This window comes from Pipistrellus kuhlii, unplaced genomic scaffold (genome assembly GCF_014108245.1).
Source record: "Pipistrellus kuhlii isolate mPipKuh1 unplaced genomic scaffold, mPipKuh1.p scaffold_m20_p_3, whole genome shotgun sequence".
NCBI lineage: Eukaryota > Metazoa > Chordata > Mammalia > Chiroptera > Vespertilionidae > Pipistrellus > Pipistrellus kuhlii.
The window spans coordinates 38,376,998-38,384,147 of record NW_023425529.1 but is presented as its reverse complement, the minus strand read 5'-3'; positions in this window follow the sequence as shown (position 1 = coordinate 38,384,147).

The following is a 7,150-nucleotide window of genomic DNA, read 5'->3' as shown; positions in this document are numbered from 1 at the left end:
CACCCAAATTCAAAGAATATGCTATGCTACTAACCTGTCTGAGAAGTCAGATGTAATAAATGAATCAGAATAGAAACTTTAAGAAAGGAGAAGTATAAAAGGAGAGATATTGGATATAAGCCAGTAGTTGTGCAACTTGCATAGTTCAATATAAATCGATAACAACAGGGTGATTGGAAATATGTAAAAGTAATGCTAACTCATGGTAATTTAAAAGAAAGGGGACACTGCGATCTGGACAGTTCTGCGCATGATGGGGATAATAATGGCCTCCAAAAGATGTCCATGTCCTATAATTCGTGTTACATGGCAAAAGGCATCTGGCAAAGGTAAGTCATGAACTTTGAGATGGAAAGTTTATTCTAGATCATTTGGGTGGGCTCAATTTAAGTACACAAGTTCCTCCCCTTAGAAACTTTCCCAGGTATGGTAAGTGGGAAGTTTGACCACAGAAGAATGGTCCAAAATATGCAGTGTGGCTGGTTGTGCAGGAGTACAGGGCCACAAGCCAAGGAATGGGGGAGTCCTTTGGAAACGGAATGGCAAGAAACAGATTCTTCCCTAGAGCCTGCAGAAAGGACCACAGCCCTGATGGCACCTCGATTTTAGGCCTCTGAAATGCATGTCAGATTCCCAAGGAAAAGAACCATCAGATAGTTCTGTGTTGTTTTAGGTCACTAAGTTGTGTCAACTTGGTCCAGTGACCATAGGAATCTAATGCACAGTGCTGTCCACCCGAGGCAATTGCACGTGAAAGGAGGCCACACCTTTCCTGATGACTCTAGATGGGCCAAGCTGGATAGATTCTACATAAAGATGGGAATGGTCATTTGGGTTAAAAAAAACACACCTATGTATATACTACTTGTAGGAAATAACCTTAAAACAAAGTGATAAAGATTAAAAATAAAAGGATAGAAGGAAAGTTACACCAGCAATATCAACATTAGATAAGGGAAGACTTAAGACTAAAAGCTCTAAAGAAATTCAGTGTGTGGTGACCCACAGACCACTTTTCAAGTAGGAAGAGTGCAGGGTCCTGGAGGGTATTTGAAGGAGTAGCGTCATCTGCCAGCTGCATTCAGGAGAGGAATGTTGGGATACATTCAAGATATTATGGTGATTTGAACCAGAATAGCTATGGAGGAGGTGACAAGAACTAATTGAATTTTTGACATATTTTTAAAATAAGGCCGAGGGATTTTTGCTGACAAATTAAATTTTCCTTGTGAGAGCAGGAGAGAGGTCAAGGATGACTCCAAAGATGTGGTCCTAGCAAGTGATATACTAGAGTTTCAGTTCAGGGAAAATGCCCAAGGTTGAGATTTAAACCCAGCACCCGTGAGGGTGTGCTGATACCTCTTGCCATGACATGAGGTGCGCTCATCAAGTGAGTGTAAAGAGGACACAATGTCCTAGCACAGAGCCTGGTGTAAATCCCAGAGATTAGGTGGAGCCAGTGAAGGAAACCGAGTGTAAGTGTCCAGTCAGGTATGATAATCAAGAGAACAGTGTCCCAGAAGCCAAATCATGACAGTTTTTTCAAGGAAGGAGTGATCTGGGTTGTGCCTCTTAGAAATGCAGAATCTCAGGCCAGACCCACTGAGTCAAAAAGTAAAGTGTAATGTAATTCCCAGATAGTTCCCACTGCACACTGACAAGAAGCACCGTCCTGCGAGTTCTGCCTCTCCTGTGCAATCCCCATCCCTTGCCCTATTCCTTGCCCTGCTCCCTCTGGCTCCTGTCCTACAGACACTACATCCTCACTCAGTGCTGTTCCCAGAATGTACCAGTCATGCTACATCCTCACTCAGTGCTGTTCCCAGAATGTACCAGTCATGCTCCCTCTTCAGGTCTTTGCATTAGATGTTCCTTCTGTCTGAAATGTGCTTCCTGCAGATATCTGCAGGGCTCTTTATTTAGGATTCTGCTCAGATGTCGCCCTCTCAGACAGGCCTTTGCCAATTACCTTCTCTGACAGAGCAACTCTAACCCTGAACTCCCTCTCCCCTTACCCAGCTTTATATTGCACAGCTGATAAATCATACATTTGTTTTTTCATGTCTTTCCATGTTAGAATGTAAGAACCATGAAAGCAGGGACTTAATTTTGTCTGTTGAGGGAGTGCCTGGTTCTAGCAAGCCATCAATAAAATATATGCTGAATGAATGAATGAATGAATGAATGAATGAATGAATCAGCCATACCTAATTCATTGCCATCCCCAAGACACACTTTATTTGTGTTCCTTTCTCTGTCTTCTTCTGTTGAAATGCCATCAAACCTCCACTCAAACAGTGTTTTTCAGGAGGTTTTTTTTTTTTTTTTTTTTTTTTTAACTTCTCTAAGTGAAAATACTCCCTCTTTTCTCCATTTCCACTTAACTTTCTATCATTTTTATAGAAGCATCTACCTCATCCTGCCTCATGCTTTGTGGATCCAAATTATCAAACATATTTCTTTATCAACTTGATTGAGGTATAATTTATATATAGTACATTACCCACACTGTCAGCTTATCCCATCTAACCACTAGTCACTCAGATATAGGCTATGTTCATCACCACAAAGATTTCTGTCATGTCCTTTGCAGTCAGACCCATTGACCCACAAATTTCTGCATCAAGCAATGACCAATCTGGTTGCCATCTCTAGAGCTTACTTTGCCAATTTTAGGGCAAGAATAAATTACCTAGTACAAACTATTTTAAATATAAGTTTTCATTGATTTTAGAGAGGAAGGGAGAGGAAGAAAGAGAGAGAGAACTCAAACAGGTACAGGGGACCAAGCCTGCCACCTAGACATGCACCCTGAATGGGGAATTGAACCAGTGACCTTATGATGCATGGGGCCAGTTCTCAACCAGCTGAGCCAAAGCAGCCAGGGCTAGTACAAACTCTTTTGAGTTTGGTTTATTTCATTCAGCATAATGTTTAAGATTCATTCATGTTGTTTTGTGTATTGGTAGTTTCTTCTTTTTATTGCTGGGTAGTATTCCATCATGTTAATGCACTACAATTTGTTTATCCATTTGCCTGGTGGTAGGCCACTTGATTGTTTCCACTTTAGACTCTCCTGAATACAGCGGCAATGAATATGTATGTACATGCCTTTGCAGACATACACTTTTATTTACTTTGTGTAAATACCTTAGAGTAGAAGAGGTGGGTTTCATAATAAGTATTATGTATTTCTATAGAATTTGATAACATGTTTCTGGAAATGGTTATATAATTTTTATGGAATGTATGAGTTTAGGTTTTTTCCCTGATGACTAATGATGTTGAGTCTCTTCATGTGCCTGTTGTCATTTCTATATCTTCTTTTGTAAATATCTCTTCAAGTCTTTGTCTTTTTATTAAGAATCCTTTATATGTTTTTATTTAATGTAAAATTATCTTATATATTTATTTATTCTGGATACAAGTCATCGTTTAGAAATTATAGATGTTTTCTCCCTCTATTGCTTGCCTTCAAAATTATATTTTAAAAAGCAGAGATGTTTAATTTTAAAAATATATATATTTTATTGATTTTTTACAGAGAGAAAGGGAGAGAGATAGAGAATTAGAAACATGCTCTATCCATTGAGCCAAACCAGTTTAGGCTAATTTTTTTAGTACTTATTATGGTCTAAAACAAATCTTTGCTTACTGCAATGTCACCATTGTATAGTCAAGAATTAGCTATGAATCAAGGCATTCTTCACAGGTGTTCAGGAGTGATGTGTATGTGATTGTTGAATTCAGGATTATTGCAGCTAACTATCACCTCATTTGCTTAGTTGACGAGTAAGCATATAGCTGGGTAGCTCACACCATATGGGATACCATCAAAATGGGATTGCATCCATCATAAGGATTCCACTTAACTCTAATCTTAGCAGCTCCTGTTCTGCAGGCACCAAAGAGGCACCAATTCAGTGTTGGCCACATAGTGCAAGTAACAGAAGCCAGACCTTTTTAAAGAAATAAATAGGTTTATAAGGAAGGTATTGAGTAGACACACAAGCTTTGGAGGAATCTGCAAATCTGTCTTGGAAACTGGCAGGGACCAACATGGCTGGAAGACTGGAAGGCAGGAGATTCTGGAGTGATGCCTCCTCTGCTGGTGCTAATGGCACTGCCTACTTGGTCTGTGCTGACTATCTCCTTCAAGCATCTTCATTGCTGTTGTCCACCAGCTAGAGTGAATTTTAACTCTTTTTGCATTATTTGTTCATGACTCAATATTTTGTACAGAAATATCAATTCATTAACATAGGCTTATTGACTCTATGTTTATGTATCAAGCAGAGTTCTAAATGGGGATCTATACTAATAAAAGGGTAATATGCTAATTAGACTGGGGGACCTTCCAGGAGACCTTCTGGTGTGTCCTTCCAGACAAAGCCATGGTAGTGGGGCCGAGGCGATCAGGTCAGGTGGGGAGGGCAGTTGGGGGTGATCAGGCCAGTGAGGGAGGACAGCTGACCTATTGAATAACATTTATTCAAGACTATACAAGTCAGTTTCATAAATATTATTTCATTTTGTCCTCACAACAGTCATATAATCTCTAAATTACTATCCTTATTTTTTGAGATAAGACAACTGGAAGTTCAGAGTTGTTATTTTGATCATTTGAGGTTGAAAAACAGGATTCATTCTCAAGCCCTTTCATAGTCTATCCTGTGTTTCTTTCATTGTGATGTTTATGTGAATTCATGGTTGCTTAGTTGATGAGTAAGTATATAGGTGGTTGGCTCACACTATATGGGATTTCTTCCCATTAATAGAGATATTTGCTTACTGAAACCTCAAACAATGGGAAATCTATTACATGTTCATCTTCCTTCAGGTCCCCACCCTTATGTGTGACAAATTCCACAGATACCCTTTATCCACAAAAGAATTCTTAATGATTTTACCTATTTCAAAATAATAACTGTCCTCTACTGTAGTTCAGGGCAGATTGTTTCCACTTCTGGGGTTAAGAAATGCAGGAAGAGAAGCAATTACTGCATCTTGCACTGACTGATGAAATGCTTCTTATTTATATCAAGTCAGATAATAAAATTCATAAAACTACATAAAAAATGACCAGCAAGTAAGAAAGTGTTTCCATTGACCTCAAAAGCACTCAGGGAGTCACTGATCTGGGGGTCACAAGAAGGGCCATTATTGTTGCTTGTTTTCTTCCATTAAGTGTTAATACTCGGCAGTCTATTTGGCAATAAGCTCAAGGTTATGCTGTCAGTGCAAGATCATTAGGTTTACAATTTTTCAAAAAGCATTTGCCTTAGCAAATGTTCATCCCAACTTCAGTGAACATGTTTATGTGCAGGTGTAAATCCTGTTGCTGAAGATCTGCTTGCTAATTACACCAGCCTCTGTTCTTTATTTCTCTGTGCATGAATTGGGAGGCAGAAATTCATCAGAAAACTTCTCGTCCTGAACGACATTAGCTGAAGTTTTCAGTCTAAGCTTGGGTGGTTGTGCCTTGGTAAGCAGTTTCCTTCTGCTAGCTCTCCAGGGCAAGGTCTCAACAGCTGTCCCCTTTACCCCAGTGTCATTAAGGCGACTAGAAAAGTGACAAATGTCTAGTTATTTTTGGTTAAAGTGATGTCAGCTGGATATCGGAAAATGTTTGGGGGCTTATGAATATCTTGTTTTCTCGGAATGCCCTTTGAAAGAAAAGGGGTGTGATTTGTCTGCTGTGGTGGAGGGTGGGAGGTTTGGCAGCATCACATGAGTCATAGAAGAGCACTAAAATATGGTAGGTACTGTGCTCAGGGCTTGAACTGCAACGATGATGCTGTCCCTACTTAAAAAAAAATACACAAGACCTTTGTCTAGAAGAGACAAGACCATGCAAAGAAATAATTGCAATAGTGTATTATAATTCATATAAGATAATTACACTTTTCCATTGAGGCAAAGAAATGGCTTCTTTTTAAAAATATTTTTTTATTGATTTCAGAGAGGAAGGGAGATATAGAAACATCAATGATGAGAGAAAATTATTGATTTGCTGTCTCCTGCATGCCCCACACTGGGGATAGAGCCTGGAAACCCAGGATGTCCCCTTGACTGGATTTGAACCTAGGACCTTTCAATCCACAGGCCAATGTTCTTTCCACTGAGCCAAACTGGCTAGGGCAAAATGAAGCAGGTTGATAAGGTGTATTAGTGAGGGTGTTCCTGAGATACAGAACCAACAGAAAGGTAGGTTGATAGATAGACAGCACATAGATATATGGATGTAGGCTCACATCATTAGTGACTGATTAAAGAAATCCCATTCTGCAAGCTGAAGAAATAGGAAAGCTGGTGGTATAAGTCCTGGTCTTTGCTCAAAGATCTGAGAAGCAGGAGTGCCAGTGTTTGAGGGCAGGAGAAGATGGAAGATTCAAATGTAATCACAGAGCAAATTTCACCCTTCTTCAGCTTTTCTGTTCTATTCTGTCCCCCAATTGGATGATGCCCACTGATATTGTTGAGGGTGATCTTCTTTACTCAGCCTATCAATTCAAATTCTAATCTCTTCCAGCAACATGCTCCCAGACACACCACAAATAATGTTTTAACAGCTATTAGGGCATCGCATAGTCCAATGAGGTTGAGACATAAAATTAACCATCTCATAAGGTTTCATATAGCAAGTGAGATTTTTTGTTGTTCTCACAGGTAACTTAGAGTTTAGCAGATGTGGTTTTAAAATTGACTTTGCATTTCTCATTTTCAATGTTAAATTTGAATAAGCAGGCACACATATATATATATTACTTCTATTTATCATTTGTTCCCATAGTAACTCTTGAAATATAGTTTGCATTTTTATGGATCACAAAAATTCCATATCATAATATGTAAAAACCCAAGTTCCATAATGACCAACTGAAGGCTCAACCTAACCCCAGAAGTCAGTCCTTCAGTCAGTACTGGGTTGCCGTGGCAACCCAGCACTGCCTGCCAATGGGGATGCTGATCAGGTTGGCAGGGGATGAAAGTTGGGGAAAACCAGGCTGGCAGGAAGGGCAGTTGGGGGTGAGATCAGGCTGGCAGGGGAGGGCAGTTAGGGGCGATCAGGCAGGCAGGCAGAGGCAGTTAGGGGTGATCAGGAATGCAGGCAGAAGGATTAGGCGCAATCAAGTAGGCAGGCAGGTGA